General features: G+C 45.5%; 1 protein-coding gene across 3 annotated transcripts in view; it reads right to left on the bottom strand.

Annotated features, from left to right (window-relative positions):
- The window catches only part of STXBP6 (syntaxin binding protein 6), a 275,659-nt gene extending 260,898 nt beyond the window's left edge, over positions 1-14,761 (bottom strand). For 2 of the 3 annotated variants that reach the window (XM_082832513.1, XM_082832514.1), the window contains exon 1: positions 14,515-14,761. The gene's annotated coding sequence lies outside the window, so the exon portion shown is untranslated. Of the gene's footprint in view, positions 1-13,819; positions 13,829-14,514 lie in introns of those variants that run through there. The other variant, XM_082832512.1, reaches the window with a different exon arrangement.
- Between the last annotated feature and the right edge of the window lie 12,487 nt (positions 14,762-27,248).

Raw genomic sequence — 27,248 nt, 5'->3', positions numbered from 1 at the left:
CTTCCCTGGTGGAGCAGTGGTTGAGAGTCCGCCTGCCGATGCAGGGGACATGGGTTCGTGCCCCGGTCCGGGAAGATCCCACATGCCGCGGAGCGGCTGGGCCCGTGCGCCATGGCCGCTGAGCCTGCGCGTCCGGAGCCTGTGCTCCACAACGGGAGAGGCCACAACAGTGAGAGGCCCGCGTAATGTGAGGAAAAAAAAAAAAAAGGAAGAGCAAAGTAAAGCCTACAGGTCAGACTATCCTGGGCAGGACATGGGCCAGGATACCGAAAGGCCCTCAGCTGCTCCCCTAAACAGCAGGAGCCACAGGAATCGTGGGGGTTTTAATTAATTTTTTTATTTTTTATTTATTTACTTTTGGCTGCGTTGGGTCTTCCTTGCTGCACGCGGGTTTCCTCTAGTAGTGGTGAGCGGGGGCTACTCTTCCTTGCGGTGTGCGGGCTTCTCATTGCAGTGGCTTCTCTTGTTGCAGAGCACGGGCTCTAGGTGCAAGGGCTTCAGTAGTTGTGGCACGTGGGCTTCAGTAGTGGTGGTTCGTGGGCTCCAGAGCGCAGCTCAGTAGTTGCGGCGCATGGGCTTAGTTGCTCCACAGCATGTGGGGTCTTCCTGGACCAGGGCTCGAACCTGTGTCCCCTGCATTGGCAGGCGGATTCTTAACCACTGCGCCACCAGGGAAGCCCAGGAATCCTGTTTGGAAATGAGTGCCCTGAAGCCTGAGTTCTCCTCTCCTCTCCCAACCCCCACCAGGAAGAGGACCCACCCAGATCCCAGGGTCTATAACAGGACAGGGTGGAAACCAGACCTTCGCCATCAGCACACAGTGTTCTGGCTGCAACAATTTTGATTCCTCTAACACTCATCAGAGGCGAGGCAGGGTGGGGAAAAGGGAAGGGTACTAGTGGCCCTCAAGTAAGAGAGAGCTAGGTTTGACTCCTCAATCACGCTGTCTTTCCCTTTCTAAGTCTGACTTTTCATCTACAAAGTAGGAATACTCACAACAGTTAGTACTTCATAGGTTACTATAAAGATGAAAAGAGATCAGGAAACTCAGGCATTTAGCGCAGTGCTTTCCTCCTTCCTGCTCACCTTCCATCCCCCTACAGGCAAGCCTTACAAATAATGCTTTGTTTTTTAAGTCACCCATGAAGCACCCTCCTTATTCACTGGGCTGGGTTCTGAGAGGTCTGCTGCTGTTTCCCCAAATCAAATACATTCTCAAAGGGCATTTTGAAAGCAACTAAAAATATCCAAAACAATATACTCAAAGCAATTCCAAAAATGTTTTCAGCAATACTTTTGGAGTTGGTCTACAATCTTCCAGAGTGATGGTCTGTAAAAGGCAAACATTTAGAAGTGAAGTGCTTTCAAGCTTTCAGGTGATCTCACAACTTGACAATTGCCCTGAGCCACAGAGCCCGGGGCTCCTCAACTTGGCAGCAAGTTCCCTGCTAAGGGTTTTATGCCTCTGCCTATCCTCAGCCTGCTGAGCCTCCTGCAGGAGGGGATCTCCAGAAATTACCTCTGAGAATAAAATCCGATCTCACGAAATTACCTCTGAGAATATAATCCGATCTCACTCACAGGTGATTCCCATCACTATAGATTTCAAGGATTTTTCATAGATGTTTTCATTTTGTTTTTAAAAGTGAAACAAACAACACAATTGAAAAATAGGTAAGAGACTTGAACAGGCACTTCTCAAAAGCAGATATCCAAATGCCAAATATACAGGCAAAGACACTAAGCTTCCAATGGTGATAAGAGAAATGCAAGTGAAAATCATAATGAGAGCCCTCTATACAACATCAGAAAGGCTAAGATTAAAATGACCTATCAGGGGCTTCCCTGGTGGCGCAGTGGTTGAGAGTCCGCCTGCCAATGCAGGGGACACGGGTTCGAGCCCTGGTCTGGGAAGATCCCACATGCCGCGGGGCAACTAGGCCCGTGAGCCACAACTACTGAGCCTGCGCGTCTGCAGCTTGTGCTCCGCAACGAGAGAGGCCACGACAGTGAGAGGCGTGCGCGCTGCGATGAAGAGGGGCCCCCACTCGCCGCAACTAGAGAAAGCCCTCGCACAGAAACGAAGACCCAACACAGCCAAAAATAAATAAAATAAAATTGAAAAAAAAAATGACCTATCAAAGTAAGTATTGGCAAGAATGTGGAGTAATGGAACGCTCACTCACACCAGATGGGACTATAAATTGGAATGGCCATACTGGAAAACTCTTTGGCGTTATCTACTAAAGGCAAACATAGTCACATCAAAGGAACCAGGCATTACAGAAACACCCACATACACACACACCAGAGATGCATACCTACGGGCACCACCAAAAACATATACACATGGATGTTCACAGCAGCGTTATTCGTAAGAGCCAAAAACGGGAAACAATTCGAACGTCCATAATCAGTAATTGCAGTGTATTTATACGATGGAACATAATCCAGCTACTGCTGCATGCACAACATGGATGAATCTTACAATGTTGAGGAAGAGAAGTTAGACATAAAAGAATACAAAAGGACCAGCGTATTTACGGAAAACTCAAAAACAGGCAGAGGTGATCTACAATCTTAGAAGTCAGGACAGCGGTACCATGGAGGAGGAAGTAACGGGAGGGGACACACCGGAGGAGAAATTCCAGGGTGCTGGTGGCTCTTCCTCTCTTGAGCTGTGTTAAGAATAAATGGGTGTGCTCTTGGAACAGAAATTCACTACACCGCACCCATGGAATCTCTGCCTGTTTCTACGTTAAGTTAACCTTCAAAAAAGTCATTTTCTTTAAAAAGCAAGCCCACCTGGATGCCTCCTCCTTGCAAAACCAAACAGGGCAAACTGATTTAATTAAGCAGTCAGGTCGGGTAAGAAGAGCAAGAGACATCAGGCCACACTGCCTCGCAGTGCCTGCTCCCAGCTCCATCCCTTGTGAGCCTGTGGCTCCCAGGGAGTTTGACTCCCTGAGTCTCACTACTCATCAATCAAAAACAGCCGGGTAATTAGGAGACTCAGATGAGACAGGAGAGAACTTCGTATCTGTACCATTGGTATCCCAACCTTGGTTCCTAGGACTGTGGCACCTACCGTAGCAGATGCAGCTGGAAAGCGGGCAGAACCTGGGGAGACTCAGGGAAATTTTGAGGAGCTTCGGGGGGTTACTTTCAAGAGTTTTAGGGGCCAGCAGCATAGATTCGTTGTGAAATTTCATATCAACTCAAACAGGAGTTATTGTACTTTGTATTCTCTCTGCTGGATCCCTAGAGCCACTCTGTAATAAGCTTTCCATCATAAAGAGAGCACTTTTCAGGTCACGTTTGAAAATGATGCAGACGCTTCCTTTCGGAACATCAAATTTCCTTTACTCTCAGTTATGTTCTCATTCTGTCTCAAGCTTCTGCCTTCATGAGACTTCCAATCTCGGTGGGTCTCTCTCTACATGTCTTAAGTCTCCTCTGGGCCCTCGGTTAGGAATCAGGCCTGTTCAGCTATTCAGTGCTTGGAATAGCAGGTTTGACCTCGCACAGACTCAGGGCTCCTTTAGAGCCTTGGGTCAAGGACAAGCAGCCTCGACATTCCTGGAAGCCTGTGAGAAGAATCCCAGGCCCCCCCACCTCGGTCCCAGTGAATCAGAATCTGTGCCTTAACAGGATGCCCAGGAGATTCACCTGCACTTAAAGGTTTGAGAGGCACTGACCTAGGTCACACTGCCTGTCACCTGACAAACTGAGAGGCCCAGGGCTGGAGGTCATAGCCTCACCCAGGTAGTGGAGTTCATTCTAACAACCCCTCTGTGAACGGCCTCCCCGCAAGGTGGGGCCCAGACGAATGGGCCATGGTGCTGTACCTGTTTTCCAAATCCAGGGTCACATTTTCCTGGAACTTGGGAGTGGGCAGAAAAGGGCAGAGGACAAAGGAGGCGGGGAGAAGGGAAGACAGAAAAGGTGTGCCTGCCCTCATTTCTCTGCAGCGCTCAGGAAAGCCAGGGTGGGACGGGGGTGGGGGTGGGGAGAAAGGTAATATTGGAACACGGAGCAGGCAGGAGAGGGGTGTCTACTGAAGTTTAGCCAAGCTTGTCTTGTCCATGAGAGCAGGAACCCTGAAACTGGGGCACCTGGTTCACCTGCAGCTCGCTACACGGCAGCTTTGGGGTCTTACACAAGTCGCGTTGAGACAGGCTGGGACCCGGGACCCCTTGCTGCAGTGCTTGCACCTGGACAAACACCTCCTTGAGCAACAAAATGCAAAGAAACTATAAGGGACTAAAAATAACTACATGAAAGCATAGTCGCGGCAAATTATGGACAAGATACAAAAAGACCAAAGACCCAAGCGCCACTTCTGAAGAGCCCGGAGGAAAAACAGGGTGGGAGGAGCAGAAATAGGATACTGCGCATGCCCCCTGCACTCAACACCACCAAAGGGGTGGGCAGACCACCTAAGCCCCCCTCCTGCCCAACCCTCACGCCATGTAAGGAACCAGCTCGTCTCCCCCTTGGGGAGTGAACAAGGGAAACTGTTACTTGTTTTCTCTCCCCCCCCCCCACCCCGTTGCAGCAGGGGCCCCAGTAAAGCCTTACCTGAATTTCTTTTCTGGCCTCTTATCAATTTCTATTGATTAACGAAGGCCAAGAACCCTGGCTGGTATCAACATGACCTCTCCATGCCTGTTTTTTGAACTGTAAAATAGGGATAAGTAATAGTACCTACCTCTGAAAGTTGTTGGGAGGATGAAAGGAATCAGTATCTGTAAAGTGCTTAGAACCATGTACTATGGAAGCACCTAATCACCTCTAGGGAAACATTATTCAAATAATATACGAACAGAAAAATTAATAGACAGGAAGGGGGAATCCCAGGAGAAAGCAGCTGTCCAGCTCAACATATTTTTATTGATTCTCTCCTACATGCCAGACACACACACAGATCCCAGTCTCTGGAGGAGTTCACAGTCTGGGGTGGGGGGGGTTGAAAGCAAGGCTGTTCATAAACAAGATTTCTGAGTTCAGCATTCCCTGTTCCACTTTTAAAAGTCAACCACCAGATAGACCAGCGAGTGTGTGGTTGGCAAGGTCAGAAAAGGATCTGATTAAAAGGAGAAAGTCTCACTTTCCAGTGGATGAAACTGGGAGAAATGTCCACTTTATCAGCACTGAGCTCTTTATATAAGCACCAAATTTCTACCTTCAACTTATTTTTTAAACTACTGTTACAGTTGCATAAGGATTTAATTTTAAAAGGACTTTACTTCAGGGACACCCAGCTTTCTACACCCAGCTCCTTATTGCTACTTAATGATAGGGTAGATTAAATTCTTCAGGAATAATATTAACTTCTCAACCACTAGATACTGCTGGCTGTCACCCTGGACTGTGTGAGGCGACATATTCCTAGGAAGTCGAAAAACAAAGACCAGCACTGACATACACCCTCTCTGACCAACAGTGGTTATGAAAGGTGATTACAGGGTAACACATGTATTCACTCGCCTGAGATCATTCCCACTTGCACCGTCGGGAAGGACAGTGCTGTGCCGGTGAGGCCTAGTGTACTCGGCTTCAACTCTGATACCTTCTCTTTGATTACTAATGTTGGCACAGCGTGGGTTTAAATGCTTAGCCCCGGGTCTGTAACAAAGTGGCCCTTTTCTTCAGAGCCATTGGGCACTAGAGACCCACACCTGCCAATCCACAAAACAGTCCAACGAGGTGAAATAGGGCAAAATTACCATCCTTAGGAAAGCAGTGAATCTCAGGCTGTGAAGACTGGAAACTCGTTTGATTTACTGCACTTGAGGCTTTGTTCAAATCTTACAAACTGTGTGTAATTTTTTCCCCAGGGGAAAATGCAAAGGATCCATCAACTTCACTGAAACAAAACACAATCTCTTATCTCCTCCCACTTTGGATGATGACAAAGGAGACAGAAAGAGAACAAAAGCTAACAGGCCACCGTAACCCTGAGACAATGCCCTCGCCTAAGCCGGCAATGCTCAGCAATGGTCCATACTTTACAGAGGCCCGTCATCTTAGGGTGCCCTCACAGGTGCTGTTCATTTGAACCTCAAACCAAGCCCATGAGGCAGGCCGGCCAGCAGGAACTGGTCCCCAATAACAGCAGAGGAAACTGAGGCTTGGTGAAGGCAGTGACCCAGGGTCCAGGTGCCAGGATTTAGCTCCCAATTCTTCCTCTTCCATTGTTTCCCATTCACCTGATTCAACCAAACCTTTCCAGAGTTGAATAGACTCACCGAAGGTAAACTAATGAAATGCCCAGATTTTCTACAGCCAACAATGAAGCAAATATTTTCAACCTAATCCCAAGAAACGTTCACTCCCGCCGTGAATGAAACTCAACGGTGTGCATTTTAGGTCGCTTTATTGCCTCCCGTCTGCATAAGAGATGAAAATCAGTAAGTGAGGGGGGAAGGCAGCCAGGCAAGGATGGGCCGAGACCACTACACGAAGGAACCTTAGCACCAACTGCGCAGCCCAGGGCTGCCTTTCTGGTCAAAAAGAAACCAACTCCATGATAGCAGATTCAAGACCCAACACCTTGGACTTCCCTGGTGATGCAGTGGTTAAGAATCCGCCTGCCCGTGCAGGGGACATGGGTTCGAGCCCTGGTCCGGGAAGATCCCACGTGCCACGGAGCAACTGAGCCCACGTGCCACAACTACTGAAGCCCGTGTGCCTAGAGCCCTGCTCCCCAACAAGAGAAGCCACCGCAACGAAGAGTAGCCCCCGCTCGCCACAACTAGAGAAAGCCTGTGTGCAGCAACGAAGACCCAACACAGCCAAAAATAATAAATAAAATAAATTAAAAAGAAAAAGACCCAACACCTTGACTGAAAGTCAGCCAGACTCAGCTGAGACTAGCTCTGTGACTTTACCAAAACTATGGTAATTTAAGAATCAATATGCAAATTTACGTTGTTCTGAGGATGATTCATGCCCTTCTCCCCTACAGCCTCTCCCCCTACCCCAACCTCACGCACACAAATCAGAAAACTTTTCGAAGCTCTTGGCTTTCTTCCATATACTTTTTCCTTAGTCCTAACAGTGGGATTCTTAGCCCTTGTGGGACGAGAAGGCAAAGAACGTTAAACATTCCAGGTGCATCATATTAGGTACGTTTCTACAAGCTAGGTCTCCCTCTGATCTTACAGGGAAGAAAACCATGACTCAGGTGTTAACTACCCCACCCGAGTTCCCACAACAAATTAATGGCAGAGCCACATTTCACATTCAGCTCTGTCCCACTCCATTGGCATCTTCACACTGTATTAGCTTCTACTCACAGAATGATCCGTGGACTGGCAGCACATGCATCAGTGGGAGTTTGTTATAAGTGCAGAATCCCAGACCCCAACCCCTCCTGAATCAGAATCAGCACCTTAACAAGATCCCCAAGTGCTCTTGTCCACGAGTTGGAGAAGCACAGCTAGGCGACACTACACTGTTAAAGGGGTAGAAAGTCTCTACCAAGGGAACAACTGTTCCAGTGGTGTTTAACCTCATTTAGCATCATGACTCTTGCACCCAAATACACTGATGCTCGTGTAGTGCCAAGTACCACATGAATCCTGTTTAATACAGAGACTTTTTTTTTTTTTTTTGGCGGTACGCGGGCCTCTCACTGTTGTGGCCTCTCCCGTTGCGGAGCACAGGCTCCGGACGCGCAGGCTCAGCAGCCATGGCTCACGGGCGCAGCTGCCCCGCGGCCCGTGGGACCCTCCCGAGCCGGGGCACGAACCCGTGTCCCCTGCATCGGCAGGCGGACTCTTAACCACTGCGCCACCAGGGAAACCCCAGTGATTTTTTTTTAAGGACAGTGTTGACACTGTTCCACTAACAACTTAGAAGATGATGCTAAAACGTCTACCACAGTCAAATCTTAAAGGAGAAGCTAAACGTAAGCTGTCCAGTCAGCCCTGCCCACTGCCCTCTAGTGGATCACAGCAACGAAGCCTAAATATGGAGTTAGTCCCCAGAGCAAAGCCCAGAAACACACTCCTCTCTGAAGGTCACAGGGTATCTGCCATGAAAACGATTCCACTGACTCAGAAGCAACTTGGCACACGACCCTCTTAATTCAGAGGAAGGACTTTGGGATGAAAGAGTAACAGAAAAATCCTAAAAGATCCAAAGACAAACAAGGAGAAAGGAATTATCTAGTTACCTTTTTTTTACCCAAGAGCAGAAAACTTGCCCTGAAACTGATAGCCTATTCCTGCATCTCTCTCTCTCCACGTTTTTCTTATTATTCTCCTTTCACTCTACCCACAGTGTCATTCTTACTGTTTTTCTTTTAGTTGAAATATTCACTATAAAAGTCACCCTTTTAAAGTGTACAATTTAGTAGTTTTAATGTATTCACAATGTTTTAATGTATTCATAAAGTTGTGCAACCATTCCAGAATATTTTCATCAGCCCCAAAAGAAACCCCATGTCCATCAACAGGCCCTCCCATTCTTCTTGCCCTGCCCCCCAGCTCTTGGCAACCGCTAATGTAACTTTTTGGATTTGCCAAAAAGTGGAATTGGTCATGGGCTACCCTGATGTTTAACATTTTGAGGAGGAACTGCCTGTTTTCCAAAGCAGCTGCACTATTTTCCATTCCCATCAACAATGTAATGTAGGAGGGTTCTGATTTTTCCACATCCTCACCAACATTTGTTATTGTACATCTTTTTGATCAAAGCCAGCCTGATGGGTGTGAAGTGGTACCTCACTGAGGTTTTGATTTGTATTTCCCCAAGGACTAATAATGTTGAGCATCTTTTCATCCTCTTATTGGCCATTTGTATATCTTACCTGAAAAAACAAATGTATATTTAAATCCTTGGCCCCTTTTTTTAATAAATTTATTTATTTCATTTGTGTATTTTTGGCTGCGTTGGGTCTTCGTTGCTGCACGCAGGCTTTCTCTAGTTGCAGCGAGCGGGAGCTACTCTTCGTCGCGGTGCGCGGGCTTCTCACTGCAGTGGCTTCTCTTGTTGCAGAGCACGGGCTCTAGGCGCTCGGGCTTCAGTAGCTGTGGCACGCAGGCTCAGTAGTTGTGGCGCACGGGCTTAGTTGCTCCGCAGCATGTGGAATCTTCCCAGACCAGGGCTCAAACCCATGTCCCCTGGCAGGTGGATTCTTAACCACTGCGCCACCAGGGAAGCCCCTTGGCTCCTTTATAAATTGGGTTATTTGCCTTTTTATTGTTGAGTTATAAGAGTTCTTGCTTATTTTTGAAACTCCAGTCAAGTTCCCCTCTTCCTGAAAAGCTCTTCCCCCAAATATCCAGTATTCTTCGGCTGGACATACATTTGAATTAATCCCTCTGCACCTGGAACCACTACCCTCTGAAAGCCTGGGAACACTTTCTCTCTCCCTTTCTGTCCCATGCACCCCTCCTTGCTTTCAGCCTGGGTGCTGTGCCCCCCTTTATCCACAACGAGCTCTCCTGTGGTCACGAGAACTCATCTGCTACTTCAGTGAATTCACAGAATCAAGAAAGAACTTGACGACAGGTTCTTTGACCACTGCCACAGATGCACAGTCTCACTCTGTGCTAGGCACATCGCTTGTCTTATGTGCTCTGAAAGGTATTTATTTATATGCAGGCACAAGTACGACTTCACACTTCTGCTCCCTAACACCAGCAACCTAACACCCTTTCTCCTCTCTACAGAAGTGCTACGCATCGTTGCCGGAGTTTTCATAGTCTAGCCCATCCATATAGGCTTCCTCAGCCACCACAGCTTCAAATGGCTTCTCTCTACTCTGAAATAAACAGTAACCACCTGTACAGTCCATGCATCAATTAATATCCATAGCTTATGAATGCCCCTATATTTTAGAGACAGACCAGGTGAAACCACCCTACCCATAGATGGTGTTAAATAATACATTAGAAGTGCTGGGATGTGCTGATTCAGTAAAGCAGTCCTAGAAGCTACACACATAACCTCAAAATGCTCTGGGAAATGTCTGGTTAAATAAATAGAACTAAGTTTCTTGTTGTTGATATCGTTAACTGCAGTCCTCAGAGTCTTTGATACAAGGATGAACACTGAGAATCTCTGAGACAGGGGAAAATAACAGGCAGCGCTTCCAAATTGATTTGACCTTTACAAGACCACACCTATTAACATCCACCTAACAGTATTCTTCCCAGTGCTCTGGGAACTGCTGAGCTAATTGGATGACTGCTCAATTCTATCAGCTGGACAGCAGGAACCACATTTTCTACCCAGGTCAGGAACCAAACTTGCTTTGTTTTAGGATGCCATTCATTGGAAGCCACTGTTAACATAACAGGTTACAGGAAGAGAAGAAAGAAACCATACATTAAATGTGTTCATAATTTTTCAGACCCATCTAGATTTTTGAAATTGGAAAATGATGAAATGTGAAAAGAAAAAAAAAAGGATCTTAGAAATGAGCTAGTGCAGTATAAACTGAGTGTTATTTTAAAAGAATCCTCTAGGACAGTTGGGGAAGAGAGCCTTCCAGGAACTGACCATGACTCTCTAGGACCCAGTAACAGCCCTGATGATCAAAGAGAAATAAAGTTATCAAAATGACTGTCTCACAACAAACTTAGCCAAGGGAGCCAAGATATCAAGTGGTCATGTGCTGAAAAAAGTGAATAACAGTGATAAGGAAAGAAGCTTCCCCACCCTGGAAAAGAAATCCTCCCAGCAAAAAGTAGGAGTAACACCCAAAATATAAATATCAAGTTATGGAAAAGAATTTTAAAATAGAAATTTTCTGTACTCGTGTTAAGTAGGAGAAACCATTTATATCAGTGATTAGTGCATCTAAAGAATTTCAAGCTGAAGGTTGTGTCTACTGAGGGCTGATTGCGGTCAGGAAGACAGGCATGGGCCTTGCCGATTTATCCGCTGGAACACTAAGTGGTACACTTGAGTTTTTGAATAGGTTTCTGATTTACTGATAGGTTTCTCTAGTGCTAATCACTTGAAAACGAAAACAAAGCACAAATGGAAAGCTGAGATAAAGCCTGACAGTCAGCTGGACTCCATTTGGTACAGCAACACAAGAGCCCCTTGGACACACAGTCCACTTGGGTGCTACGTAAACCTTATTTCTGCCCTCGAACATCATCTCGGGAATCTTCCTGACTCCAGCAGGTTCCCGAAGCCTCTCTGATACAAAGCAGCTAAAATTCAAGGCCACAACCTAGGCCACCTTAAGTCATAGTGAACGGTCAGCCCTGGACCATAGCTTAGGGGGCAAGGAAGAGACTAAGGTTGGGTTGTGCCCAAATAGCGCTCGATTATAAACTCAGCTACACAGAGCAGCACTGACACTGCACAGCTGCTCCAAAACGTTGGGCTTCCCAGCCCTCAGACAGTGATGGAGGGTCTCCCTCAGTTACGGCCAACACTACCATCCTCTAGAAGGAATGGAAGGCCTTCACCAGATCTGACCACCACAGGACATCTGTCACCTCCCCCAAGGCCAACGTAAGCTGCCCCTTCAGAGAAGACACCACATTGCAAATTCTTTTTAATCTTGCTCATAAGTGATTCACCTGGTCTCCAATCTTTTTTTGTTTTTTTTTGCGGTACGCGGGCCTCTCACTGTTGTGGCCTCTCCCGTTGCGGAGCACAGGCTCCGGACGCGCAGGCTCAGCGGCCATGGCTCACGGGCCCAGCCGCTCCGCGGCACGTGGGATTTTCCCGGACCGGGGCACGAGCCCGTGTCCCCTGCATCGGCAGGCGGACTCTCAACCACTGTGCCACCAGGGAAGCCCCCTGTTCTCCAATCTTAAGGTTTAAGCTGCCAGAACTTCTCAAAACCTCCTCTCCACAAACGTCGGAGATCCCCAAAGAAAGGAAATAGGGTAGTTGCTGGATTTATCAATATCAAGGTCACCAATCTCAGCCTATCCAAGAGTGTCCTGGAAACCAGAGGCTAAGTATTTTACAGTATGAAAAGAAGGGGGAACTTCTTTTGTGTAAAATTCATTCATTTGAAAAGCAATCAGAATTATCTACACTGGACAGTGAGAAGTGGCACAGGTATCAGAAATAGAAAATGCCTCAGGCAAGTTCCTAAAACGGCCTGAAGAAACCCTGTCTCCACACATGACGTATTAAAATAACGGTGTTTCTGAACAAACCTCACCTCTCTTACTCTCTCTCACCCCCTAAGTCAGTGATTCTATAGACATGGTCACTGGACCAGCAGCACTGTCATCACCTGGAACTAGTTAGAGATGCAAATTCTTGGACCCCCTTCCCCTCACCCTAGACGCAGAGAATCAGAGGCTCTGGCAATGCAGCCCAGCTAGCTGTGATTTAACAAGCCCTCCAGGGGACTCTGATGTTCCAGTTTGAGAACCACTACCTTAGGATTAGGGAAGGTGCAGCACCTGGGGGGGAGGGGTCAGGAGCCTGATTAATCCCTTATTAACTGAGTGAGAGACATCTCACCTGTTCTGGCCTCTGATCAGCATTGGCCCTCAAGCTCACAGTCTGATTCCACTGATGAGGGGTTGAGTCCCTAGTTCAAGGTCACTATTAGAGACCATGCTAGAGCTCCAGCCCCAGGTCTGCTGACTCCATCAACCTTGGGCCTTGTTAACATGCCAGTTCTGGGGCCCAGGATTCTGAACATTGATGAGGCACCCCACCACGCTCCCATCTCCTAAACTACACCTCGCTGCTTCCTTCAGATCAATACAAGGACTGGAGCCTCAACCCTTAAAATCAAAAAAGAGATGGATTTAAGGGAAGAGAAAAAAGAAGATAAAGAGCGACTTCCAAAGCCCTGAGAAACCAAACCTTTTGGTGAAGAGTGGGTGGAGGAGAGAAGATTCAGGCAGCTTCTTAGCACTTCTGATGCCCATTATCTCCCCCAAGTCTCACAACAACCCTGCAGTGAAAGGAGATAAGGCCACTATTATCCCCATTTGACAGAAGAGAAAACTGAAGTTCATAGTGTCCAACAATTTGTCAGTTAGCATAGTAATCCGACTGTAAACCTAAATCTTGACCTCGGGTCTATCTCACTCTAGAACCTGTGTACCAACACCAGGTGATTTCCACATTTGGAAATCTGCCCCAAAGCAGATTCCCACCCCCACCCTCAGGAAAAAAAGCAAAGAAAAGAACATGTAGCAGAAATGGTGATTCCCTAAAACATAGTACTTGAGCAGTGTGTGGGTTCTCCTTTAAGAACTTAACACACAAACCCAACAGCCAAGGTGTTCAGTCAAAAGATGGGGGGGGGGGGAAGAGGCATATTTCTAGCCTGCATAATCATTTCTGGACCAATTCCCACTAGCAGCCTCGGAGGTGAACAGCGGCTCACTGCCAGGCTGAAGCTCCTCCATCCCCCGGTTATGACAGAGAAGCTCTGACTCGTGTGCAGGCAAAACCCCAAAACTCAAAACAAGAAGTGAAAAAAGTGGAGCTAGGAGAACGGTCAGCATCCTCCACATTCTCGTAATCCACATAACGCCAGTTCCAGGGTCCTGGGGTCCCCTGGAACGCACTCTTAGGAGATGGTGGGACGAAGTGGACATTCTTGTGGACCCACCGCCCCTACTCCTTCCCACCCGGTCCCTGAGGAAGAATAACCGAAAGGGGAGAGGGCTCGTTATGAAGTCCTGGGGCTGGAACCCAAGCCAGATACAGCCCAGGCATCCTCTCCTAAGGAACAGTAAATCAACCCAAACTCTCCACCTGGCCTTCCCCTCCAGGTCCTGTCCTCTGCGAAGATGAGCCGGGTGGGGTTGGTGGGGTGTTGTAAAGCTGAGAAAAGACTAGAGGAAAAATCAGGCCATCCACCTACCCCACGTTCCCCGCCATGTGTGTGAGGCTCCATTCCAGTGCGCACCGTAAGCACTAACTCGGAACCGGGCGCCCTTGGCCACGTCTGAGGTTGAGAAGGGGGCGTCGCCCAGCTAAGCGTCCCGGAGGCAGGGAGCCATTCCCGCCCGGACAGCCTACCTCAAATTTGGCAGGAATGATTTTCCTAGACGCCAGCCAGGGAAGCGAAGATCTGGGTGATTCGTGGATTTCAGCCGGGGGCGGAGGAACTTAGCCCAGGGGCGCAGCTCCTCCACACTGGGGGCCTCAGGGCGGCACCCGCGGGGCTATCCTACCGCGGGGACAGTGAGGAAAGAAGGGCTCCATCCTCAACTTTCTCGGATGAAACTGCTCGGCTCTGCGGCTTGCCCAGCCCTGCCCGCACATCGGGTCCCAGGTTTGGGGAGAACCAGGGACCCGAGTCCCTCTCGGCGCGCACAAAGCAGCTGCGCCCGAGCGCGCGGCCCCCTCTCCCGTCGCTCGCCAACTTGAAAGCATCTCCCTGGGCGCCTGCCTACTCCCTCTGCCCCGCAGCGGCGTCCCCGACCCGGCCACGCGCCTCAGACCCAGCGCTGGGCGCCCCAAACGCCGCAGCTTCTGCAGCCGCATCCTCCACCCTCCGCAACCCCCGGCCTGGCCTCTGCCTCACTCGCCTGGTTCCCCACGCCCCGGCCCTACCTTGCAGCCCGGTTCGTGCCTCGGCAGTGCCAGTGCGCTGCACGCGTCCCAGCCCGCAAGGCTCCTCCCCGGGAGCTGCCCCGCGCGGGGCTCCGGGCTCCGGACAAGGCTCGGCCGGCCCGGGTGCTGGGTAGCCGCCGCTCGCGGCTGCCGCGCGGGCTCCAGCTGCCGCGCGCAAGGGGGAGGGGGGGGAAACTCCCGGCAACTCCAACTCCAGGCGCTGGAGCTCCAGCTGCAGCCGCGCGCCCGCCCGCCGCCGAGTGCTAGCGCCTGCGAAGCGAAGCTGCCCGTGCGGCCGCCTCTGAGCATGCCCAGTGCCGCCGTGGGCGAGCCCCAGCGCCCTGGGCCGGGGCAGATGGCCGAGCTGGGGGCCGGGGACCCGCCCCGAGCTCCGGAGCGCCTTGGGTGGGGGAGGGAGGAAAGGGCCGGTGCCGGGGAGGGGACCCTGGAGCAAAGGGCAGGGGAGAAACAGTGAAGGAGGAGGGCCTTGCAAGTTTCACGGGTCGTGGGAAGTTTGTGGGTAAGAAAGGCGAGCTGCTTCTGTGAGCCTCTGCAAGCCTAGAAAGGACAACGAGGAAACATTATTCTCCCCGAGAGAACAAGTGGACCCAGCAGATTGGTTTTATCCAGTGCACTCGTTGCTTCGAGCCTAGGGTCGCCAAAAAAGAGCGAACAGGGCCTGGCCGGCAATGTGAGTGAGTGAAACGGGTAGCAGGCGGCGAACTGGAGAGAGCTCTGAAGGCAGAACCACTGGGCTGCAAACTCCCGTTGGTATCCTGGAAGAATCGCGGCCTGCTTTGGCTAGAGTTTCTGATTTTTTTTTCAAGAAATGACAGAGATTTCGATTTTTTTTAATGTAAAATATCCTGGTTTTTCAATCTTGATAACTAATTCAGATTTTAAAAAGCACTCTGGACCAAACAAAATATATTTGAGTTCCTTCTCTGCTCAACCCCACAGCCAGCCAGTGTGAGGACTGTGATTTCTGCGTTCTTTTACCAAAGAGCAGCTGAGTGCCCACTGCTTTGGGAAGGCGCTGGCGAGTATCCGAGATGATTCAGATTGCCATCAAAGTACGACCAGTTACTAAGGGAAGTAGGTTTTCCAGACAGAAGAGGGTTACAGATAAGTGCTGAGGCATTCAAGAAGAGAAGTAAGATACTGATACTAATGTGGAAAGGGGTGTGAGAACTGACTCTTGGGAAACATCTTTAATAAAAGTACCCAAGTGGAAAGTCACCGTAGGATCCATAACAGAACTCTGCTGAGGCATTTTTGGAGTCTGAAAAAGCAAAAAAGGGAAAACCAGTAATATGACCCTGTCTTTATTTTAAATTTTGATAGTTTTCATTTTCTGTATTAATTTTAAAAATATTGCATTAAAACATTTATCTTGATGATTGGGTTCTTTGATGTCCCGTTAAACTGTGCAGCCCGCCTCATCCTAGCCCAGGCCCTGCTGGGGTGTCAGATGGTGGTACCCCGGTCTGCTTGATTAAAAATATAAGGGGCAAGAAACACCATACTGACATGGGAAAGAGAGCTGGAGTAGTGGATGGGGGCTGAGGCAGAGGACTTGGGTGCCATTTTGTAGAACCTGAACTTCATTTTGTAGGCTGTGTGGAGCTAGCAGATGCTGGGGGAAGAAAGCAACAATCAGAACTGAACTCTAGGAAGATGGGCTGGACTGCAGACCCAGGAAGGTGGTTTGGAGGGGGAGAATGGGAGAAATGGGGATACCTAGGGCATATTCATGGTTGTGGTTTTTTGAAAGTCAGAGGGATTCCCCTAATAAATTCATGTGTCTCTGCTTATTTCTTGTGGTAGGGCTAGCTTAACGCCAACAGGTAGGGCTGCTGCATCTTAGCCTCAGCCATTTTCTACCAGGTTTCCATGGGCAAATGGCTCCACTTCTAAGCTGCACTTTCCTCATCTGTGAAATGGAAAACAGTTCTCATAGCGTTTTTTGAGAGGATTTAGAGCAGCAATGTATGTCTAAGGGCTTTGAAAACTGAGAATTTAAGCAAATATAAGGCATTGTTCTTATCTACACATCATCTATATGAAATCTGAATTTAAACAAGGAAGCTCTATAGCTTTACAAAAATTGTCTTAAGTAGTAAGCATCTTTGATTTAGCAAGCTCTCTCTCTCTGTGTTTAGGATTCTGTTACAAGTCTTCAGAATCAGCTTTTGGGTAATTTAACGATTTTGTGCGTTAAAATGTCCCTGTATAGAAAGAAATAGGTGAGGGAGATTAAGAGGTACAAACTTCTAGTTGCAAAATAAATGAGTCACAGGTACGAAATGTACAGTGTGGGGAATATAGTCAATAACTACGTAATATCTTAGGATGGTGACAGATGGTAACCAGACTTATCATGGTGATCATTTTGAAATGTATAGAAATAGCAAATCACTATGTTGTGTAACAGGAGCCAACATAGTGTTATAGATCAATTATACTTCAGAAACAAACTCATAGAAAAAGAGATCAGATTTGTGATTACCAGAGGCCAGGGGTGGGGGGAAGGGGAATTGGATGAAGGTATTCAAGAGGTACAAACTCTCAGTTATAAGACAAATAAGTACTAGGTACGTAATGTAAAACATGATAAATATAAGTAACACTGCTACCTGATATATATGAAAGTTGTTAAGAGAGCAAGTCCTAAGAGTTCTTATCACAAAGAATTTTGTACCCATATGAGATGATGGATGTTCACTGAATTTACTGTGATAATCCTTTCATGATTAAGTCAAATCATTATGCTGTATGCCTTAAACATACACAGTGCTATATGTCAATCCTATCTCAGTAAAACTGGAAGGAAAAAAAAGTCCCTGTACTAGTTTCTATTGTCACCTCCCTTCTACCACCTTCCTTTTTTAAATCTTCCTTTTTACCTTTTCTCAGTATTGCAGATCCCCCACCCCACCCTGCTCCATGACTACCCTCTAGCTCACCTACAGGTCATGGTGTAGTCCTGCCTCAGCCAGACACCTGGGACTTCCCTCAGTGCCCTGGGGGATACTCCCTGCAGGTGAGCTCATTGGTTGCTGCATTCATGAAGAACAGACCACTGCTTATCTATGGGAAGCATTTTAAGCATGCAGAGCTCTCAAAGAAAAAAAAAATACTTGGTGTTTACATAAGCTTTCCAGAAGTTATGGAAAGGAGGAAGTACCTAGCCGAGGACCTATCACATAATAGGTAATTACAAATATTTGCAGCATAAATAGCAATTTCCATCATCAAAATCTTCGGTATCTCTGTTCCGCCTCCCACAGTTCCTAAGAATTACTTTTAAAAATCACAACAGTGGGGCTTCCCTGGTGGCGCAGCGGTTGAGAGTCCACCTGCCGATGCAGGGGACGCGGGTTCGTGCCCTGGTCCGGGAAGATCCCACATGCCGCGGAGCGGCTGGGCCCCGCGAGCCATGGCCGCTGAGCCTGCGCGTCCGGAGCCTGTGCTGCGCAACGGGAGAGGCCACAACAGGGAGAGGCCCTGCGAAAAGATAATCACAACAGTGATAAGGTTGTACAGAAGAGCAAGAAGAACAGGATGTAAACATTTGTAAAGGGAGGGACTCTGTACTTTTAAAGTAAAATGCTTTGTCTACTTAAATTTTAAATTAATTGTATTTGTTTTTAAAATATTTTTAGTAGTAGTAGTAAATAATACATGATATTAAAAAGCAGCTCAATGCAAAAAAAGCTCAGTAAAGAGAAACAAAGTGAGTTTCTCTCCCCAAGAACTACTATTGTTATCAGTTTCTTGCATATAATTACAGAAACACCCGATGAGCGTGAGAACAAGCATAGTTGGCTTTTTTCCTTAAAGTCTGATCATAAAACCATAGAATTGCAAAATACCTTATATAGCTCATCACGATACCAAATTACAGACTTTTAAATGACTATTATATTTTGGAATAGAAAAGGAAACCATGAGAGCAGTTTTCTCTTACGGCACAAGTCAACTCATGGTCATAAGGACAGCAGATCACGTGGTGAAACCCTCCTTCTGAGCACTGAGTGGTACGAGAAAAAATTGAGTTCACCTAGAGTTCTCCTGAAACCCATAATGCCCACTGTCAACCTCAACCTAAAACACCCACACATTGAGATATCCTAGGTTTCCCAAGGCTGTAGAAGGAGGCACTGTCTAAATAACAGTTGGAATGAAGTGACGTGGACAAAGAGAGCTTGATCTAGGGAATTGTGCATTATAAATCACTGTCTTTTTTTTTTTTCTTTTGCGGTACGCGGGCCTCTCACTGCTGTGGCCTCTCCCGTTGCGGAGCACAGGCTCCGGACGCGCAGGCTCAGCGGCCATGGCTCACGGGCCCAGCCGCTCCGCGGCATGTGGGATCTTCCCGGATCGGGGCACGTCCCCTGCATCGGCAGGCGGACTCTCAACCACTGCGCCACCAGGGAAGCCCTATAAATCACTGTCTTTAAGAGCATCACTATGGTATAGCATCATCAGTCACAGTATGTCTTCAAGTCTAGCAAAATCTGCATTTAAAAAAAAATCCTTCTATACAGCATAACTGACAGCGTTCTAAATTCTTCATTCCAACCATGTGACTTCAGGTAAGTCTCAGTTTATCAGCTTTTACGTTGATCCATATGAAACTGCCATTTTTGTTGGTCACAGTTACTTGAATATTGGCAGTTTCATATGGTTCAATCAACCAAAAATGATACATTGTTTTTAGACCTGAAAGTCTCTTTCCTTTAAGTTGGTTGGCATACCATTCATTTTCCCACAAGAGCTGTGTCACTAAACCAGCTCAGAGAAGCCTATTTAATATTTGTGGTTTTTAATGGTACCAGAGTTGGGCCCAGTCTGTACAAAAGGGTCAAAAAGGAGGACATTTCTCTTCCTCTGTTGGTGAGTACAGCACCAGTCTTGGTTGGTCTTAAAATAGGTAAAAATAATCTTTAGCTCCTTTTGTGCCTTTTTCCCCACTATTCTCCCCAAACATCTCCTAGATGTCTTTAGTGCACACCCCTATCTCACCCAGATTGGCTGTTGCTTTCTAGTGTTAAAAATCAGCATTCCTTTAGTATACTACAAGTTAGAACTAAATAAAATAACTTGATTAATAAACTAAATCACACTTATCTGTGGAAGACTATCAACCTTCCCAAAGATATATGTAAATTTAAGAGTATTTTGTGGTCCCAAAGGGACATTTCCATAATAAAATTCCAGAGAATGAAAAGTGACAAAAGAAACAATTCTGGTCGTGAGGGGTAGAAACAATATATTGAGGACAAGGAACTTTTTTTAGTTCTGTTCCCTATCATTCTATAGTTTATAATTTCTTTCCATCCTCCTTCTTCAACACTATGGTTTCTTTTGAAGTTTGGGGTTTTTTTTCGCTTTCCACAGTGGTTCCCCTGGCAATAGCAGTGAGCATCCCCAGGCTAGGATAGGTCTGTGGCTCTTGCATGTATGTATCATTTGTAGATTGGGATTAAAACCTCTCATTTCCAGTGACATGGATATGGTGGGGTCTGGAAGACCTGCAGAATTCAGTGGGCTAGTGGAGCTTATGCTTGGGATCCTATTCTGTTTCCCACACAATTAGTCTTGGTTCGTGCTTTTCCTTTTTAAGGTTTCTAGCCGGTTTATAACTGGAGTTTGTAAGGTCGGATCTTAACAAACGGCACCGCGAAACAGAGGAAAGCTTCAAGTGAGCTTTATTAGGGAGCGCTCCCGGGCGAGGTTCACTGGTCCGAGAGAAAGCGGCCAGAGAAGTCGCGCCCGGGTGAGGGTTGGGCAAGATTTTATAGGGGAAGAAGGGAAAGGGCTGTGGTGAATCTGGGAGGGCGCAGGGTATTCCTTATTTGGTGGTCTTTTCCGGTATCCTGGGGGACCGTTAGTCCCGCCCCTCGAAAGACGGGAAGGCTGGGCTGGATTCAAAGTCCCCAGGTCAGTTCCTGGAACTGGGTGGTCCGGAATGTCTCCAGGGCAGTTTCTGGAACTGAGTGGTCCGGAGAATTTCGGTCTGATGCAACCTGTGAATCTGATTGTGTTCCCCTGCCTCGGGCCAGCTGGCCTTACAGAGTTCACCTTCTTTTTTTGACTGAGTTGCCGTGGGACAACACTCTGTCCCTAATTTACTAAGCTTCTGGTTTCTTTCTCTCCTATGTTTTTGAGAGCCAGGGTAAATATTAACTATTGACATGAAATATGGTGGAACGGAGTCCACTGCCATTCACTGTAAGAGAACATTACTGAGAGGCATGGCAAACTGTCATTCTCGTTCTTCCCTTTCATCGTTATTGGTCTTCTGTTTTCCTCAGGGCTTCTTTCTGCTTCTCTAATGATACTACTTTATCCCCTAAGCTGCTTCAGCTTTCATATACCAACATATAGATAAGACATAGGCTAAAACAAGAAACGGTTTCTTGAAAGAAATGAAACCAAAGAAGTTTTAGTCTTGCAAAAAGACTTGGTTACATTCCGGACTTGGTTGCTCTTTTATTAAACTGCTGCAGGCCATGGGAGAAAGGACATGAATTTTATTTTAGACAGATCGAGTTTGAACCTCTGCTTCAACTCCTCTTGTTTATAACCTTGGGCAAAGTCTAAATACTACATTTCTTATCTCCAAAAACTGCATATTACTATCCACTTATGGCTTCAGTTAGAGAATTAAATGGGAATACATATGTAATACGCTAAGCACAGTACCTGGCCCACAGCAAGTGCTGAATAAATATTACTTCCAACCCATCTTGGTAACTTCCAGAAAAATGGGAGGGGGAAGCCAAAAGAGCGTTTTAGATTTCCAATCTGAGCTGTTTCTAAGAAGCCCTGCCTCTGCTATAGCAATCATATTTTAATCTCCATAGATGCAGTATAGCATTCCTGTTTTCACAAAAACAATTTTACTTATATAGAAAGTGCTTTTTACAAAATTTCCACCTTCTCCTGTCCAGGTGTCCTAGTGTTGCCACCTATTACTATATTTCCAAAGAAAAGGCCTAAGGTGGGAAGCGGGGGGATGGAGAAGGGGTATTAAAAGTTTAGCGATTTCATCATTTGTACTTATTAAGTTAGGACTCAGGATTTACTAAGACATTATACAGATACATAAGTTTAAACAGTGACTAGTTCTGAATTTCAATCACAAATAGTCAAGTATGACTCCTCTTATCTCTTGACTTGCTTGAATTAAAAATCTGGAAGTATATAGCCGAAAAATAAAAGTCCGCTAAGACAATTACGATCACCTTTTGCTGCAACAGAGCTCCCACCTTAACTCAGACCTGGTTTGTTGTGTTAAGTTCAGAGTTTGGTAGACTGAATCATGCTAATTCCTCCTTCCTTTATTCAGCAATGTTTTTGAAAGACCTATTTTTGTTTCCAAATGACTTTCTCCACCAAGATCCAGAAAAGCTGCTAGGCTTTGAGCGAACAAAGAATCCCTTCTTCTGCCTGGACACACAGAGCTGCTATCTCTCCCCAAGTCTCTGTGCTGCTAGTTTGGAAGATAGAATGATGCAATCCATTCACAGTCTGAGAACAGGTCATGTCTATTGCATCCAGCAGCTCTTTTCCTTCTGTTTGTTATGGCCCCTGAGCCCTGCCAAAGACTAACAGTGAAAGAAGCTCCTGCTGCTGCGTCCCCAGAAGCTTTTCAGGCCATGCAGACCTGCCCAGCCATAGGTGGCCCTGTAATTCCCTGTTGCTGCTGCCTCACCTTGGAAACGTGCAGCTTAGGACTTTGCTAATCAAAGTGCACTTTTCAGACTAGCAGCTTCAGCATTACTTGGGAGCTTGTTAGAAATGCAGATTCCTGTCTACCCAGTCCTGGTGAATTACAAGACTGTAATTCATTTGTACATTAAAGTTTAAGGAGCACTGCCCTAGGACACCCAGCCAAGAAAGACAAGGAGAAAATAAAAGGCACTTTAATGGTGAAATCTATTTCCTTTGTCCTGGATGCCCTTTCTTACTCCAATCTGCAGGCCTCATCTCTGCGTATCTAAATCCTACCCTGTTTTTCTCTGAGCTGTCTGAAATGCCTTCTCTGTGGAAATCTTTACTGATTGTGTCAGCCAGAGGCATCTCCCACTCATTTACCTGGATCTTCCCTTTGGCTCTTAGCAGGTCTGTTTGCACTGTACAAGTATGTTTGTATGAGTCTAATCCAACCTGCTTGAGGCCTGAGATTCGCCAGAACCTTCTTTATATCCTCTAGAGTGTCTAGCACAGTGGGCCATGGGAAAGAAAAAAAAAGCGTATTTATTAATCGAAAGGAAGGAAGAAAGGGAAGAAAGAACTCCATTAGTGAAGTAAATGTTTCTGAAAAACTGAGTTCAGCCCCAGGTGTGGACTTGAGCCTGTTTGAAACAGGAATTTAAAAGAGCCCCAATACACTGGGCATGGAACTGTCATAGTTTCCAGAGCTAACTGGACTAGATTAGATTCAAATCCACCCCATCACAGCACTCGCCATCTGGAACTGGCCCAAAGCAGGCCTCTTTCTGGAATAGAATCACAATTCTGTCTGCTAGGGCCTTAACCCCTAGCTTTTAAAAAGTATGCTGTGGGCTCTGAAAGGAATACCTCTTCACCCACTTTCTGTCCTAGGTCTATTCCCACTTGAAAGTTAATATACTCATTTTTTTTCTTAAAAAAAAGTATTTTAAAAATATATTTCAGATTCTAATATCTTTTCTTCAAAAAGAAATCTTATTGAAAAAAATATTTAGTGTTCCTAATTCAAGTTTTTGTAATGCATCCTTTAGTAAAGGCAATGAGTTTCTGGCTGCAAGTTACAAGTTAAAAGAACAAGTCATTTTATTACTCTTGATAGCTGAGTCAATGAAAAACCTTGACTCTAGATCAGATGTCATATTCACAATAAACATATCTTCTCAACAGACATCCTGGTGTCATTATAATTTTACCACACACAAAATATAATGGGAAATGTTCCTAGGATTTAAGGACTAATAAGAAATTAGACTTTACTAGTGTCAATGCTGTTGTGACTCATAAAACGAGTAGATGACCCACATGCAGAGACTTTGTTGTAGGAGTGGAGTTCACAAAGGGGAGACATGTTTTCTTTGATAAGCGTTTAAAAGGTTTGACCAGGGCTTCCCTGGTGGCGCAGTGGTTGACAGTCCGCCTGCCGATGCAGGGGACGCGGGTTCGAGCCCCGGTCCGGGAAGATCCCACATGCCGCGGAACAGCTGGGCCCGTGAGCCACGGCCGCTGGGCCTGCGCGTCCGGAGCCTGTGCTCCGCAGCGGGAGAGGCCATAGCGGTGAGAGGCCTGCGTACCGCAAAAAAAAAAAAAAAGGTATGGGTTGCATTTTTGGATGATGAAAAAGTTCTGGAACTACTTAGTGGTGATGATTATACAACACTGTGAATGGGCTAAATGCTGCTGTACACTTTAACATGGTTAAAATGGTAAATGCCAGGTATCGTACCACAGTTTGAAAAATCAGGCCAAAAAAGAAAAAGAATTAGTAGGATCAATGAAAAAGGCACAAATATTCCACTTCAGAAGTATGTTTAATCAGAAAAATATAGTTAAATTATTCTTCCAGTATTGCTATTGATTTCGTGCAGTAACTCTGCCACATCCAGTTTAATAAGCATGTCTTATTAAGGTTGTTATCGGCAGTTATACTTCACACTGAACAGAAATGCTGAAATGAGCATAGATGGTCATTTGCCTTCAAGTAGCTTTCAATTTTATAGGGCATAAAGATGGCTAATAAAAATGTCTAATACAAGACAGAGTGTCAAAAAAGCTATGTAAGAGAGGTGACCATGGTGCTAAGGAAATGAAGAGGATAATTAGTTATTGGAGAAAGCATCGGGGATGCTGAAGCTTTGTACTTGATCTTCAAGGATGAGTGTGAGTCTGGCAATCACATAAGATGCTAACGGAGTCAATCTAAGTGAAGGGAAGAAGATGAGGAAAATTACAGAGCCAAGAAATAAAAGGTGGTTGTTATGGGGAACAGGGAGTAGCCATGCTTGCCTGGGGGCCATGGTTTAGTAGGCCAAATGATGGAAGTTAAGGTTGAGGAGGTATCAAGGACTTGTAGGATAGAACTGAAGACATTTAGAGTCTGAAGGTGATTTAGAAGTAATTTTTTCCAACTTTCTGTCTACAAAATGGATCTTTCCTACAGCATCTGACAAGAGGCCATTCAGTCTCTTTTGGAATTCCTCTAGTGACTCAGAAGTCACCAACTTCTAAGACAGCCTGGACTGCTGTTAGATGACTAAAATTGTTAGAGTTCTTGTATTGATTGAAAATCTGCCTGCCCACAATGTCTATCTATTTATTTTAGTTCTGCCTCCTAAAATGATTTTTTTTTTTCATATCAGCTCTTCTAGTATTTAAGTCAGGAAATATGTTCTCCTTTTTTGCTTCTCTTTTCTAATTTAGATATTCCTGGTTGCTTTAATTGTTTCTTTTATGACATGCTTTTTAAGACTCCTGCAATTACTATTAATCTGTTCTCTGTAAATTCCTGCATTCCTATGTCAGTGTAGCAATCAATACCAGATTTGTTTCTCTAGGTCTGGTCTAAGTACCATCACTTCTGCTCCTAATACAGCCTGAGGTTCTATTCAGGTTCTGGCAGGCACGTCACCAACTTAACATATATTAAGTTTAGGGTCAATTAACACCTGCCTAAAATTGTTTTTGGGAGTGCAAATATTAAGTCAGTTTTCCCAATCCAGTACTCAAGTGTTGAACTTCTAAATTTATCATTTAAAAATTTCATTGTGTTAGATTTGTCCTATAATTATATACTATGAGCACTTTTAGGATCCTGATTCTGTGGTCTGGTATACTGGCTTTTCTACTATCTTCTTGCCATTCATTAATTTGGTAAGCATGCTTTTGATGTTGACATTCAAAGCATTAATAAAATATTTTAGAGAACATTGTAGAAGATATAATTCTAAGCAAACCACTCTATTTTCTCTTCCAGGTAGACTTCAGTCATTAATTGGTCATCCCTAATTAGAAAGAAATGGTCATTGAACTAATTATGAATTCAGCCACGTATATTTTCATTGGCAAATATTTTAGTATTTTGTTTACAGATTTTATTATGAAGCTTATTTTTAACTGCATTGCCAAAATTAACACAGTGTCTTTGGAGTTAAGATTTTGGGACTGGCATCCAACACAGCCAGCTACTAGCCATGACCTTGGGAAAATTATTTAATTTCTCTGTGCTTCCGTTTCCTCATCTACAAAATGTGCGTAAACACACTACCTATTTTTTTTGTATTAAATGAACTATTGTTTAGCATAGTAAAAGTAAGAAGACATTAATTATTATTATTATTATTATGGTGGCTTTTAAATATATCCACAAATTCTTTGATATTTCTTGCTCCAAGAGGTGAAGCTTAATGTTTTTCCCCTTGAGTGTGCATTGGCCTTAGTGACTTCTAACCAATAGACTGTTCATCGTTTTTCCACAGAAAAGCACTGTGGCTACCTCCTTGCTGTCTCTTGGACTGCTCACTCTAGGGGATGTTAGCTGCCATGTCTTGAAGAGTGTGTCATTTTTCTATTTCTGTGCAACAAATCGCCACAAATTTAGCAGCTTAAAACGGCACCCATTTATTACCTGGGTCAGGATTCCCACATAGCCTGGCTAGGTTCTTCTCAGGGCCATTAAGTGTTTTTGAACAAGGATATTCTATGTAGAATATGCTTGCAGAAGGCAACTTGAGTAAAAAAAATAAAATAAAATAAAAATCCACAGAGGAAAACTGGAAGTAGGGCAAGTATTCGGGTTGCCATCTAATAGTTCAGGATGGAAATAATGATTGTTCCCAAGTTGCCAATGTAGCAGTAGGACTGGATAGAGAGATTGGAAGGGAAAACCACTGAGGAAATAGAACCTACTGGATTTAGCAATTTGAATTACTATCAGCATGGATGTCAAGTCCTGGGACTTTAGGGGTCAAGATATATAAAGGAGGGAGAGACAGATAAACATTTGACCCTTGAGCAACTTAGGGGTTAGGGACACTGACCCTGCATGCAGTCAAAATCCGTGTATAGCTTTATAGTTGGCCCTCTGTATCCATGGTCCTGCATCCATGGATTCAATCAACTTCAGATCCTGTAGTAAATATTTATAGAAAAAAATCCACAGGTAAGTGGACCCAGCAGTTCAAATCCATGTTGTTCAGGGGTCAATTGCATGTGGAGATTTGTTCAATGGTGGTAACTGTTCAAGTTGTGTGTGGATGACACCCCATGGGAGGGTTTAAGAAACAAATAGAGCTGAAAGAAGAATGTTAGATGATATTTAAATTTAGAAGTGCTGCAGATATAAAGTCATAGACAGACAGAAATGAGTCATTTTAAAAAGTAGAAGGAGAGCGATAAGAGTTCAGTGAGAGACAAGAGTTTCAAAAAGGAAGGAGGTGAGTAATATCAATTTATGCCCTATCTTAAGGTTAGAGAGGGTGAGGACCAAGAAGTTAAACTACAATGAATTTAAAAGCATATTGTATTCTTCTAGAAGTTTGATAGTTTCAGTTCTTACATTTAAGTCTTTAATCCATTTTGGATTTATTTTTGAATATGGTGTGAGAAAGTGGTCCAGTTTGATTCTTTGGCATGTAATTTTCCAGTTTTCCCAACACCATTTTTTGAAGAGGCTGTCTTTCCCCCACTGTATATTCTTACCTCCTTTGTTGTAGATT

This window comes from Leucopleurus acutus, assembly GCF_964270905.1.
Source record: "Leucopleurus acutus genome assembly, chromosome: 1".
NCBI lineage: Eukaryota > Metazoa > Chordata > Mammalia > Artiodactyla > Delphinidae > Leucopleurus > Leucopleurus acutus.
The sequence above is the reverse complement of the archived record's forward strand: the minus strand, read 5'-3'. Positions and strand labels throughout refer to the sequence as shown.